The sequence below is a fragment of the Rattus norvegicus genome, chromosome 12 (assembly GCF_036323735.1).
Source record: "Rattus norvegicus strain BN/NHsdMcwi chromosome 12, GRCr8, whole genome shotgun sequence".
Lineage (NCBI taxonomy): Eukaryota > Metazoa > Chordata > Mammalia > Rodentia > Muridae > Rattus > Rattus norvegicus.
In genome coordinates, this window is record NC_086030.1 from 2,554,766 (window position 1) to 2,569,377 (window position 14,612).

The 14,612-nt window shown below is 38.2% G+C and overlaps 1 long non-coding RNA gene across 9 annotated transcripts in view; it reads right to left on the reverse strand.

The window, feature by feature from the left end:
- The window catches only part of LOC134481241 (uncharacterized), a 49,778-nt gene that overhangs the window by 18,973 nt on the left and 16,193 nt on the right, over positions 1 to 14,612 (reverse strand). For 8 of the 9 annotated variants that reach the window (XR_010056669.1, XR_010056670.1, XR_010056668.1 and 5 more), the window contains one exon: positions 13,544 to 13,592. This is a non-coding gene — a long non-coding RNA (uncharacterized LOC134481241). Of the gene's footprint in view, positions 1 to 4,092; positions 4,150 to 13,543; positions 13,593 to 14,612 lie in introns of all 9 variants that reach the window. The other variant, XR_010056666.1, reaches the window with a different exon arrangement.

Consider the following 14,612-nt stretch of genomic DNA (forward strand, 5'->3'; position numbering starts at 1 on the left):
ATCAAGGGGATACAGATTGGAAAAGAAGAAGTCAAAATATCAGTATTTGCAGATGATATGATAGTATATTTAAGTGAACCCAAAAGTTCCACCAGACAACTACTAAAACTGATAAACAACTTCAGCAGAGTGGCTGGGTATAAAATTAACTCAAATAAATCTGTAGCCTTCCTCTACACAAAAGAGAAACAAGCCGAGAAAGAAATTAGGGAAATGATACCCTACATAATAGTCCCAAATAATATAAAGTACCTTGGTCTGACTTTAACCCAGCAAGTAAAAGATATGTACAATAAGAACTTCAAGACTCTGAAGAAAGAAATTGAAGAAGACATCAGAAAATGGACAGATCTCCCATGCTCATAGATTGGCAGGATTAGTATAGTAAAAATGGCCATTTTACCAAAAGCGATCAATAGATTCAATGCAATCCCCATCAAAATACCAATTCAATTCTTCAAAGAGTTAGACAGAACAATTTGCAAATTCATCTGGAATAACAAAAAACCCAGGATAGCTAAAACTATCCTCAACAATAAAAGGGCTTCAGGGGGAATCACTATCCCTGAACTCAAGCAGTATTACAGAGTAATAGTGATAAAAACTGCATGGTATTGTTACAGAGACAGGAAGATAGACCAATGGAATAGAATTGAAGATGCAGAAATGAACCCACACACCTATGGACACTTGATTTTTGACAAAGGAGCCAAAACCATCCAATGGAAAAAAGATAGCATTTTCAGCAAATGGTGCTGGTTTACTAGAGGTCAACATGTAGAAGAATGCAGATCGATCCATGCTTATCACCCTGTACAAAGCTTAAGTCCAAGTGGATCAAGGACCTCCACATCAAGCCAGATACACTCAAACTAATAGAAAAAAAATTTCCTGAACAAAACACCAATGGATTATGCTCTAAGATCAAGAATCGAGAAATGGGATCTCATAAAACTGCAAAGTTTATGTAAGGCAAAGGACACTGTGGTTAGGACAAAATGGCAACCAACACATTGGGAAAAGATCTTTACCAATCCTACAACAGATAGAGGACTTATATCCAAAATATACAAAGAACTCAAGAAGTTAGACCGCAGAGAGACAAATAACCCTATTAAAAAATGGGGTCAGAGCTACACAAAGAATTCACAGCTGAGGAATGCCAAATGGCTGAGAAACACCTAAAGAAATGTTCAACATCTTTAGTCATAAGGGAAATCCAAATCAAAACAAGCCTGAGATTTCACCTCATACCAGTGAGAATGGCTAAGATCAAAAACTCAGGTGACGGGGTTGGGGATTCAGCTCAGCGGTAGAGCACTTGCCTAGCAAGTGCAAGGCCCTGGGTTCGGTCCCCAACTCCGAAAAAAAGAAAAAAAAAAAAAACTCAGGTGACAGCAAATGCTGCTGAGGATGTGGAGAAAGAGGAACACTCCTCCCTTGTTGGTGGGATGGCAGACTGGTACAACCATTCTGGAAATCAGTCTGGAGGTTCCTCAGAAAATTGGACATTGAACTGCCTGAGGATACAACTATACCACTCTTGGGCATATACCCAAAAGATGCCCCAACATATAATATAGACTCATGTTCCACTATGTTCATAGCAGTCTTATTTATAATAGCCAGAAGCTGGGAAGAACCCAGATGCCCTTCAACAGAGGAATGGATACAGAAAATATGGTATATCTGCACAATGGAATATTACTCAGCTATCAAAAACAATGACTTTATGAAATTCATAGGCAAATGGAGGGAACTGGAAAATGTCACCCTGAGTGAGGTAACCCAATCACAGAAAGACATACATGGTATGCACTCATTGATAAGTGGCTATTAGCCCAAATGCTCGAATTACCCTAGATGCACAGAACACATGAAACTCAAGACAGATGATCAAAATGTGAATGCTTCACTCCTTCTTTATAAGGTGAACAAGAATACCCTTGGCAGGGAATAGGGAGGCAAAGATTAAAACAGAGACAGAAGGAACACCCATTCAGAGCCTGCCCCACATGTTCCCCATACATATACAGCCACCCAATTAGACAAGATGGATGAAGCAAAGAAGCGCAGGCTGTCAGGAACCGGATGTAGATCTCTCCTGAGAGACACAGCCAGAATACAGCAAATACAAAGGCGAATGCCAGCAAACCACTGAACTGAGAACAGGACCCCCATAGAAGGAATCAGAGAAAGGACTGGAACAGCTTGAAGGGGCTGGAGACCCCATATGAACAACAATGCCAACTTCCAGGGACTAAGCCACTACCCAAAGACTATACATGGACTGACCCTGGACTCTCACCTCATAGGTAGCAATAAATAGCCTAGTAAGAGCATCAGTGGAAGGGGAAGCCCTTGGTCTTGCCAAGACTGAACCCCCAGTGAACTAGACTGTTGGGGGGAGGGCGGTAATTGGGGGGAGGATGGGGAGCGGGAGGGGTTAGGGTGATGTTGGCCCAGAAACTGGGAAAGGGAATAACATTCGAAATGTAAATAAGAAATACTCAAGTTAATAAAAAAAAAAGGAAAAAAATGTTCCACCATATAACAAGAGCATACAGTACATTATGTTCATAGCAGCCTTATTTTTAATAGCCAGAATGTAAAAAGAGCCCAGATGCCCTTCAACAGAGAAATGGATACAGAAAGTGTTGTCCTTTTATACCACACAGTTCTTTTCAGCTATTATAAACAGACTTCTTGAAATTCTTGTGCAAATGGATGGAACTAGAAAATATCATAAGCAAGGAAACCAGTCACCAAAGAACATACATGGTATGTACTACGGATAAGTGGTTATTGGCCTAAAAGCTCTGTAATACCCATTATATAATCCACAGACCACATGAAGCTCAAGAGGAGGAAGACCACAGTGTGGATGTTTCTGTTCTTCTTTGCAAATGGAGCAACATCTTTACAGAAGATAGAGGGTAGAAAGGATTTGGGAGAAAGAAAGGAGGGAATGGGGAAAAATGGGGCCAGAATCAGGTATGTGAATAGATGAGAATAATATACAGAGGGTTAGGAATTTAAACAAATGTGTGTAGCAATGGGTGAAGAGTAATGGGCAGTGGCCACCAACAAGTCCCAGATTTCACGAAAGCAATTGGCTCTGAGGACCCGAAGCAGATCAAATTTGTTAAAATGCTCAACAAATATAAGGAAAAACTTCTAGAAACCATAAAAAGAGGATAGGCAAGGCCCCAAGTTGGGGGATTGGGACACCTCTCATCTCCAAATTTTTAGCTTAGAATGGCTCCTATTGAAAAGAAGTATGGCTACAAAGAGTGGAGCACATACTGAAGAACACATCATCCAAAGTCTGCCCCCCCCCCCTTGGGTCCTTCTTCCATTTAAAGAAACCAAATGCAAACACTATTGCTGATGCCAAGAAATGCTTGCAGATAGGAGCCTAGTATAACTGTCTCCTGAAAGCCTCTGTCAGAGGCTAACAAATACAGATGTGGGTGCTCCTCGCCAAACATTAGACTGAGCTTGGGTACCCAGCGCAGCTATTCAGGAAAGGACTGAAGGAGCTAAAGGGGTTTTCAACTACACTGGAATAACTACAATATCAACCAACCAGGCCTACTGTGGTTGTACACAAAGAAAGTGGAGGGACGCTGGGCAGGAAGCTTTTACTGGAGTTTTGGTGACTAGTGTGGCCTTTTGACTATGGGGACTTTCTCCCTGAGCTACAAACTAGGACAAAGCATCAAAAGAGGAGTTGTTGAGGAGAGAGTGTGAAAAAAATCTGAGAGTGGAGGAAATCTTTTGGCAGGAGCAGACTTGGAATTCTGTTTGGTAGCATGTATTTCGGTGACAGCAGGGTTTATCTGTAATCTGAGTTGGAAACTTGGACATGAGTGAAGAAGAGGGAGGGAAGAATGTCTTTAGGGCTGAGGAACTAGAGAGAAAATAGAGTACCTTAAGCAAAGAAGACTCCATGTCTTCTGGTAGACATAGTCAAGCTTGTGCCATAGGTTTCCGCTTGAGATGTATGGAGAATTTAGCAGCAAGGTGGGAAGGCAAGCTAACTATTGTATTAGTTAGAGAGTGAGGAAAGTACACAAGCATGCAGTCTACCTTGCTTTCTGGCAGGCATATTCTGCATTTTGGCTGCTGTTGTCTGCTAGAAGGAACCTAGAAACAGGAAAGGAGACATTTTTCTCACCTTTCTTCGCTACAATACTCTAAAAAAAATGTTTAGTTTTTCTGTGCAATATATCAATACCTGTTATGAATTTCTTTACATTTCTTAGAAGAACGATTGCTCCTAGTTTTTGATAAATTTCTCTAGATTTTATATTGATCATAGGAATTTACATTTGTACCAAACATGTTTATGTGCAAAAGTTCTTCGAATCACATCAAAATTATGTGTGTATACCTATAGCAACCATAACTGCAAACATCAACTAGCAATCAAAATACAAAATGTTTTTGATCAAGTAAGACCATGTTATTGGTGTATTGCGGTTCTAGACCTTGTCCCATAACCGCACGCATATGATACAAAGTGCTGAGAAAAAAATAACTTTCCTTGTTGTATGTTATACACTTTAATTTAGAATTTCAATCAACTAATCAAACAAACTTTGTGGTACCTTGTAAATTTCTAGGCCTCAACCACATACTCAAGATAAAAGTCATTAATACTTTGCATTATTTCTATCTCTGGTGGATAGTGTTACCCCCAGACTTCACATACTACTTTGTGTTTGTTTGATTTTTTGTTTTTGTTTTCATTGCCTTTCAAGGAATTCTTCAGTTAGGGGGATTGTGAGATACTTTTTCTAAACACTACTGACTATCCTAAAACTAACTGTTGAATCTAAAGGCCTCTAACCCTCTGGGGATTGGTCCAGGTATAATATTCTGTAGATAAAGAAAGAAAATCAGCCTAAGTTGGAAGACTCTACTGCTAGGTTTTGTAATTCCTCTTACTTATAGTGAACATTAACTTCAGTGAAAGAGCAAGACAGGGTGCATCCCATCAATAACAGGATTCCTTAACATATTGATTAGGGAAGCCATCCTTCATTATAGGAATGGTGAAACATCCATTGCATAAATAAAAAGAAACTAGAATCACATAATAATAATCCTCAGAATGTAAGATATATAAGAAAATATTTAGATCCCATGACAAATTTATATTTAAAAATAAAGAGTAGACCTACAAAAATACTTAAGGACAATCTTCTAAAGTATTACACAAAATAGAAGCAAAAGGAACACTACCAAATCATTAAATGAAGCCACAATTACACTTGTACTCAAACCACAGAAACATGCAACCAAGTTAGAGAACTTCAGAACAGTTTCCCTTATGAATATTGATGTAAAAGTACTCTATATAATTTTTCAAGACTGAATTCAAGAACACATTAAAGCAATCATTCACGATGATCAAGTAGGCTTCATCTCAGGGATGCAGGGATGGTTCAGTATATGGAAATCCATCAACATAATCCCTTATTGAAACAAACTCAAAGAAAAACCACATGGTCATTTCATTAGATGCTGAGAAAGCATTTGACAAAATTCAACACCCCTTCATGATAAAAGTCCTGGAAAGAATAGGAATTCAAGGCCCATAGCTAAACATAGTAAAAGCCATATACAGCAAACCAGTAGCCAACATCAAACTAAATGGAGAAAACTTGAAGCAATCCCACTAAACTCAGGGACTAGACAAGGCTTCCACTCTTTCCCTACTCATTCAATATAGTCCTCGAAGTCCTAGCCAGAGCAATCAGAAAGGGAAAGGAGTTCAAACGGACACAAATTGGAATTGAAGTAGTCAAAATATCACAATTTGCAGAAGATATGATAGTATACCTAAGTGACCAAAAATATTTCACTAAAGAACAACTATATCTGACAAATAAGTTCAGCAAAGTTGTTGGATATAAAATTAATTCAAACAAACCTGCAGCCTTCCTATACTCAATGAATAACAAGACTGAGGAAGCAATTAGGGAAACAACATCCTTCACAATAGTCACAAATAATGTAAAATACTTTAGTGGGACACTAACCAAGTAAGTGAAAGTCTGTATGACAAGAATTTCAAGTCTCTGAAGAAATAAATTGAAGATCTCAGAGCTGGAAAGATCTCCCATGCTCGTGTATTTGCAGGATTAATATAGTGAAAGTGGCCATCTTTCCAAAATCAATGCACAGATTCAGTGGAATTCCCATCAAATTTCCAACTCAATTCTTTATAGAGCTAGAAAGAGCAATTTGCAAATTCATTTGGAATAACCAAAACCCAGGATACTGAAAAATATTCTCGATAATAAAAGAATTCTGCAGGAATCACCATCCCTGTCCTAGCATTGTAGAGCAATCCTGGTAAAAACTGCATGGCGTTGGTATAGAAAGGAGATGGTAGATCAATGGAATATACTTGAAGACCCAGAAATGAACCCACAAACCTATGGTCACTTAAACTTTGACAAATAAGCTAAAACCATCCAGTGGAAAAAAGACATAGTTTCAAAAAGTGGTGCTGATTTAACAGTAGGTCAGCCTGTAGAAGAATACAATTTGACACATTCTTATCTCTTTATACAAAGCCCGACATAAGTGGATCAAAGACCTCCACCTAAAACCAGATAAACTGATACTAACAGAAGAGAAAGTGGCAAGACTCTTGAACACATATGTAAAGGGGAAATTTTTCTGAACAAACACAAATGGCTCATGCCCTTAGATTAAGAATCAAAAGTGGGACCTCATAAAACTGCCAAGTTCTGTAAGGCAAAGGACACTGTAATAGAACCAAACAGGAACCAGCAGATTAGGAAAAGATCTTTACCATCCCTGCATTTAATAGACGGTAATATCCAGTATACATAAATTTGTCAAGAAGGTACACTCCATAGAATCATATAACCCTATTACAAAATGGTGTACAGAGCTAAACAAAGACTGAGAGTCAAATGAAAATTGATCAACATCCATAGTCATCTGCGAAATGCAATTCCAAAGAACTGTGAGATTCCACCAGTCAGAATGGCTAAGATCAAAATCTCAGGTGACAGCAGATGCTGAGAAGGATGTCAAGAAAGAGAAACTCTCCTCCATTGTTGGTGGGATTGCAAGCTGGTACAACCTCTTTGGAAGTCATTCTGGCAGTTCCTTGGAAAATTAGACTTAGTATTACCTGAGGACCCAGCTAAACCACTACTGTGCATATACCCAAAAGATGCTCCAACATATAACAAGGACATATGCTCCACTGAGTTCATAGCAGCCTTATTTATAATAGCCCAAAGCTGGAAAGAACACAGATGCCCTTCAACGGAAGAATGTATACAGAAAATGTGGTGGATATACACAATGGAATACTACTCAGCTATCAAAAACAATGACTTCATGAAATTCACAGGGAAATGGATGGAACTAGAAAATATCATCCTGAGTGTCGTAACCCAATCAGAGAAAAGCACACATGGTATGCACTAAATGACAGGTGGGTATTAGCCCAAAAGCTCGAAATACCCAAGATCCAATCTACAGACCACATGAAGCTCAAGAAAAAGGATGACCAATACTCACATACGTCCACTACTTCTTTAAACGGGCAGCAAGAATACGCATAGGAGGTGATAGGGCGGCAAAGTTTAGAGCAGAGACTGAAGGGATGGCCACTCAGAGACTGCCCCTCCTGGGGCCCATATATAGACAGCCAGCAAATCTAGGTAAGATGGATAAAGCTAGGAAGTGCATGCTCACAGGAACCAGATATAGATTTCTCCTGAGAGACACAAACAGAGCATGTCAGAAACAGAGGAGAATGCTAGCAGCAAACCACTGAACTGAGAATGGGGTTCTTGGTGGAGGAATTAGAAAAAAGAATTGAGAGAGCTGAAGGGTCTTGCAGCTTCATAAGAACAGAAATACCAACCAAACAGCTGCCAAGGAGTAAACCACTAACAAAAGACTACAGATGGGCTGACCATGGGCTCCAACTGCATATGTAGCAGAGAATAGCCTTGTTGGGGCACCAATGGAAGAAGCCCTTTGTCCTGCCAAGGTTGGGACAACCAGTATTGGGCAATGTTCGGTAGGGCAGGAAGGGGGAGGTATACGGGGAAGGGAACACCCTTACAGAAGAAGAGGAGGGGAATGGCATAGGGGGCTTATGTCTGGGAAACCAAGAAAAAGAATGATATTTGAAATGTAAATTTCAAACATTACATTAAAAAAACTAAAAAAAGAAAACAAAAAGCAAAAAAACAAAAACCAAAAAGGATACTTTTAAAAATGAAGAAATTTTAATTTAAAATCTATGAAGTTCAAACTGAAGTATGAACTTCAAAAGTTATGTATTTGAATGTTTGCGTTAATTCAGAAATGCTTTACTAAAAACGGTTTTACAGAATTGTTCTATTGTTAGTAAGATTAAAAACTGTTCTGGATATCTAATTACTCTTCTGGATGTTTAATTTGACACAAAATTCTTACTAGATCCTATAAATATCAAATATAAGACTGTAAATTGATGATGTCCACATTTCGGTCTTCAATCTTCTTTTTCATATTGTCTGTGAGTTGTATTTTGGGCATTCTGAGCTTTTTGCCTAATACAACTTATCAATGAGTACATACCATTTGTGTTCTTTTGTGAATTGGTCACCTCATTCAGGTATGATATTTTCTCATTCCATTTATCTGTCTGCAACATTTACACAGTCATTGCTTTTAATATCTAGGTAGTATTCCATTGTGTACCACCTTTTTTGTATCCATTCCTTCAGTGCAGAACTCATGAGTTGTTTCCAATTTCTGGCTGTAGTAAATAATGTTATGAACATAGTGAAATATTTGTCCTGGTTTTATGTTGGAGCATCTTTTGGTATATGCCCAGAAGTGGTATAGCTGGGTCTTCAGAAAGTCCTATGTCCAGTATTCTGAGGAACCAGCAGACTGATTTTGATCGTGGTTGTACCAGATTGAAAATTTTTACCTACAATGGAGAAATGTTCCTTTCTCCACATCCTCTCCAGCATCTACTTTCACCTGAATTTTTCATTCTATCTCATATGTTGTGCTTCCATTTTCATTAAACTCTAGAAGTCTTTCCAATTCTCTCCCTTTCTTTCTTTCTTTCTTTCTTTCTTTCTTTCTTTCTTTCTTTCTCTCTTTCTTTCTTTCTTTCTTTCTTTCTTTCTTTCTTTCTTTCTTTCTTCCTTCCTTCCTTTCTTTCTTTCCTTCTTTCTTTTTTCTTTCTTTCTTTCTTTCTTTCTTTCTTTCTTTCTTTCTTTCTTTCTTTCTTTCTTCCCTGACCCAGCAAACATTAAATAGATAGTTGTTCAGCTTCCTTGTACATGTGGGCTTTTTGATATTTTTGTTATTCCGAAAAACATCCTTAGCCTATGCTGGTCCAATAGAATCCATGGGATTCATTCAATGTTTTGTATCTGTTGAGGTTTGTTTTATGTCTGATTACAAGGTCAGTTTTTGTATAGTAGTAGGAGGTGATGAGAACATGGTGTAAGCTTTTGTTTTAGGGCAAAATGTTTTGTAAGATATCTGATAAATCAATGTTTATCAGAGTACAGCAAATACAGAGGCGAATGCCAGCAGCAAACCACTGAACTGAGAACAGTACTCCCGTTGAAGGAATCAAAAAAAGAACTGGAAGAGCTTGTAGGGTCTCGATACCCCATATGAACAACAATGCCAAGCAACCAGAGCTTCCAGGGACTAAGTCACTACCTAAAGACTACACATGGACTGACCCTGGACTCTGACCTCATAGGTAGCAATGAATAGCCTAGTAAGAGCACCAGTGGAAGGGGAAGCCCTTGGTCCTGCTAAGATTAAACCCACAGTGAACGTGATTGTTGGGGGGAGGGCGGCAATAGGGAGGGGAACACCCATAAAGAAGGGAAGGGGGGCTTAGGGGGAGATTGGCCCGGAAACCAACCGGGAAAGGGAATAACACTCGAAATGTAAATAAGAAATACTCAAGTTAATTTAAAAAAAATAAATACTCAAGTTAGTAAAGATAAAAAAAAAAATCAGTGACCCATGTTATTCTGGATTGCACAAGAGCTGTCACTTCCTCTGACCATATAAATGACTATAATTGATCAAAAAATACATTCTACATTTAAAACATGTTTTATTTGCCTTTATAATAATTCAGTTGTGGTATTTACACAATGGATATAATTTCATTATCTGTTACATAACTTTTTAAAACTTATTTTACATAGTATGGGTAAACGCCTCCAAGGTGATTGGCGTACAAACCACTGTACTCCAATCAACTTGGCCATTTTTCACAAAATTGGAAACAATTCTACCTCAATACCTCCATACCAAGCTATATCTCTTCTGGATATATGAATATTAATATATACATATATGTGGATATATGTTTATATTATGTTTGTATATATACATACATATATATACATATATATAAATATATATATACAAATATATATATATGTTTATTTATGATGGCCAGGAGCTGGAAACACCCCAGATGTCTCTCAGCTGATAAATGGATAAAGAAAATTTGGTCTATTTATAAAATGCAATAGTATAAAGTGTTTAGAAACAAAGATGTCATGAAATTCAAAAGCAAATTGATGGACTAGGAAATATGCTTCTTAGTGCATGGTGTGTTCTTGCTTATAAGGGAATATTAGCCATAAAGGGCAGGATAACCACACTGCAATTACAGACTCAAAGAAGCCAAAATAAAAAGTCAGAGGAGCATGCTTGAATATTTAACAGAAGGGGAAATAAACTGAAGTTGGGGGTGGAGGAGTAGGGGCAACTCAGTGGGAGAGGGTGTGGGAAGGGTAACAGAATAGGTACATCAAACGAAGGGAAAGAAGGGGAGAGAGAATAAAAATTGGCAATGGGCAAGGGTGGAGGGCAGTGTCTATGAAGTGACACTAGCAGATTTCCTATCAGTGAGCGGTATGTATCTTGACATGGCCACATCCTATAGGCAGACAGGACTTCCACTTTAGGGATAAGGACACTTACCCACCTAGAAAAAAGTTACATCCTGAAAGTGTCTTACCTACATTGTATACATTAACAGTGGTGGAGCAGAGACTGATGTAATGGCCAACCATTGACTAACCCAAATCAGACGTACCCCATGGGCAAGAATCAATTCCTGACATTATGATACTCTCTTATGCTTGCAGAGAGGATCATAGCTTAACTGTCTTCTGACAGGATCCACCTAGCAGCTGATGGAAACAGTTAAAGCAACTCACTCCCAACCATTAGATACTCACAGAGTCTTGTAGAAAAGTTTGAGGAGAGATTGAGATACCTGAGTGGGTAGAAACTCCACAGGAAGTTCAGCAGCATCAACATACCTCTACCTATGGAGACTCAAAAACGTAAACTCCAACTAAAGATCATACATGGACAGAACCTGGGCCACTGCCATAAATGTAGTAGACATGGATTTTGGTCTTTATTTGGGTCCCAAGTGAAGTGGAAAGTCTCCCTGATTCTGTAGACTGCCTGTAGATCCTATACCTTTAAATAGGCTTCCTTGTCTGGTATCAGTGGTAGAGGATGTGTGCAATCCTCTGCTGATTTGACATGTCAGGGTGGGGAGATAATAAGGTGGCTCTTTCTTCTCAGAGGTCGAATGGAGCGAATGGGTAGAAGAGAGCGGGTATTGAGTAAAAAACAGTGTGAGATGGGGACTAGGAAGAAGGGGTTGATGTTGAATTTTTAATAGAATGATGGAATGTATATATGAATGACTACATAAACAAATAAATAACTAATGTAAAAAAATAAATTTCCCCACAATGCATGTCATTTCCTTTCATTAGTGATGTTGTTTACAGTACCTCATGATGGTAGATTTCTAGGTCTAATGTTTGCTCTTCATTAACTAAATCATCCAAATTACTGAACATGTCTATAGTGGGAAATAGTGAAAAAATGCATGCAATATCCCAGTTTGCTTTTCTCTGGCCCCATGTAGCACCTTGTAGAAACCACAATCCTAGGGCTCTCTTGTCTCAGACGCTGTTCATATTTCTAGCCAGGCTTGGCATATTCTCTTGCCCAGAGCTCTTGAAATATCTTCCCTGAACTTGCTAAGTTCCCTTGGTAGGTCACTATCACAGCAGCCCCACACATCTAAATTCTGCATGGCCCTTACCACCCTCTTCAAAACAGTTGGATTCCATACCAATGTAGAAAAACACTATACAAAATTAGTTTAGAAAGAACAGGTAACTCAACCATTGGCTGCAATTACAAACATCCTAAAAATTAAATCCTATGGTGGCTCATCTAAGGCCTCCAGTTAGTGACATCTTTAACCCTAAACTCTCTCTCCATCCCAAAAGCATCAAATCCCATTTGTCCCACTCTCTTCTTCCCCATTTGACTTGAAAGTCCCCTCTGCTTACTCAGTGATTGGTACTCTTAAATCATTATTCATTAAGGAAAGGTACTTGCCACACCTGTCTAACACAAATATTTCACAGTGCACATTTGTCTCCGTTACAACAGCTTGAATCTTCTCTCTATGTACAGAGGCCAGGCTGGTCAGATCATTGGCCTGGAATTCCTAAGAGTAGCCAAGACTTGGAAGTGAGAGTGTTCCTGTAGCTAGAAAATATATTTGACATTCAACAGAAAAAGTTCAACAGGGTGGGAAGTAGCAAGCTAAGTTCAATAAATAACATTGTGACAGTGATCTTGAGATATAGCATCATGGGTAAGGTAACCCAATCACAAAGACAAGAAAAGAAAAAAAATCACACATGATATATACTGAGTGATATGTTATTAGCCCAATATCTCAGACTCCCCAGGCTAGAATCCACAGACCACATTAAGATCAAGGAGAAGGAAGACCAAAGTGGAGATGCTGTAGTCCTCTTTAAGAGAGGAAATAAAGATATTCATAGGAAGGTAAGTGGACATAGCATTTTGAGAAGAGACTGAAGCAATGGCCATTCAGAGTCTGCCACATCTGGTGATCTGCCATACTTATATTTTACCAAGAAACTTGTTTTAATAGAATTATGCAATGTGAACCCATGAAATTTTACACAAAAGTCCCTCACAAACTTACATCTCAGTCTTACAGATCTCTCATTTCTCAAGTGAGTACCATTTTGCTTTCATTGTATCTATCCATGTGAATTGTTTATTTCACCACTATGAAAATAGTATTGCCCTGGAATACCCTGGTCAAATTCAACATCGTTCACAAGGCCTATTCAGATATATATCCCTAAACAATGATTTCCATTACACATCTCTTCTTTAATATTAATGTGCCATTTACAGTGACAATTTCTCAGATTCTTGTCTTACTCATTTAACTTAAATCACTAAAGGAAATAATTGATTCATAAATGTATCTTCAGACATTTTACAATATTATACTATATTATGTAATGTCCATAATTCATACATACTATGTGATTTCCCAAAATATGTCCAACTGAAATGAATGTAAATGAAAGTCATAATTAACTACTTGCCAGAATAAAATTTGTATTCTTTATACCTCCAATATTCTTGAGTATCAACTTCTGTTTATTTCTGTAGCCTCTTATCTGTAATTAAAGAGATATGAAATGGTAACTTCAATAAGTGTGAATGAAATTACCTGATTTAGGAAAGTCATTAAAAAAAACATTGTATAAAGATTGGTGCTATGGATATACCTATCTACAGTCCAGTGACTTACACAAACATCCACCACCGCAAAAACAGGACAAATATTCATTTTGATCCTATAGGTTTATTCCTATGTTTCCTGGCAGGCTGTTCTTTAATCTCTAGAGCAAGATTGTTCAGAATTAACATATATTCTCATTAATTTCATTAAAATTATACCAAAGGTTGTTTTTGCTATAATCAAGAGTGATTTTGATTAATACTTAGGAAATCAAACCCCTCGCCAGCAGTGGGAATGAGAACAACCTTTTCAGTCAGTCGTCCTTTCTCTTCCTTCTCTCCCCTTCTTGCAAAAGGCCCAAGATACAAATGCACCAGAGGGATTTTTAAGAGTCTGTTTGCTTTTGCAGGTAATTCTAAAGAAATCACTCCAAAATGGGAGTCCATTTTCCTCTCTCTTGAGTGTGAAGAAAAAACACACAAGTGCACACCAGCCTGACTTGGCTGGCAACAAACAGTGCCTGGAGCACACACCCTCTCTTACAGACTGACTGTTAAGTCAGCAGAGAATGCTGGGAAAATCTAGAAGATGAAGAAGGTAACATACCCATGTACACATGTAAAGAGGACATGAAAATTGCAGACAGGTATTAGATAAAAACTAAAGGATCAGTCGAAGATGATCTATCTTTGCTTTTAGAAACCATAGCTATTGAGGCATCCCACATTATAACTTGCTCTGACTCCAAAGCATAGTTTGACACGAGTGTTTTTGTGCTCATGATCTGTTCATGAGCATTCATTAGTACACTGTGTACAGTGTGAGGTGGAACAGTTCATTGAGGGAGAAGAAGTTACTGGAAAGATAGTCATTTGACACGCTATAGTTTCTAATGTTTCAACCATACCCTCCTTCATTTTCCCACCCTTCTTTCCATTCTTTTGAGTACTGAGGC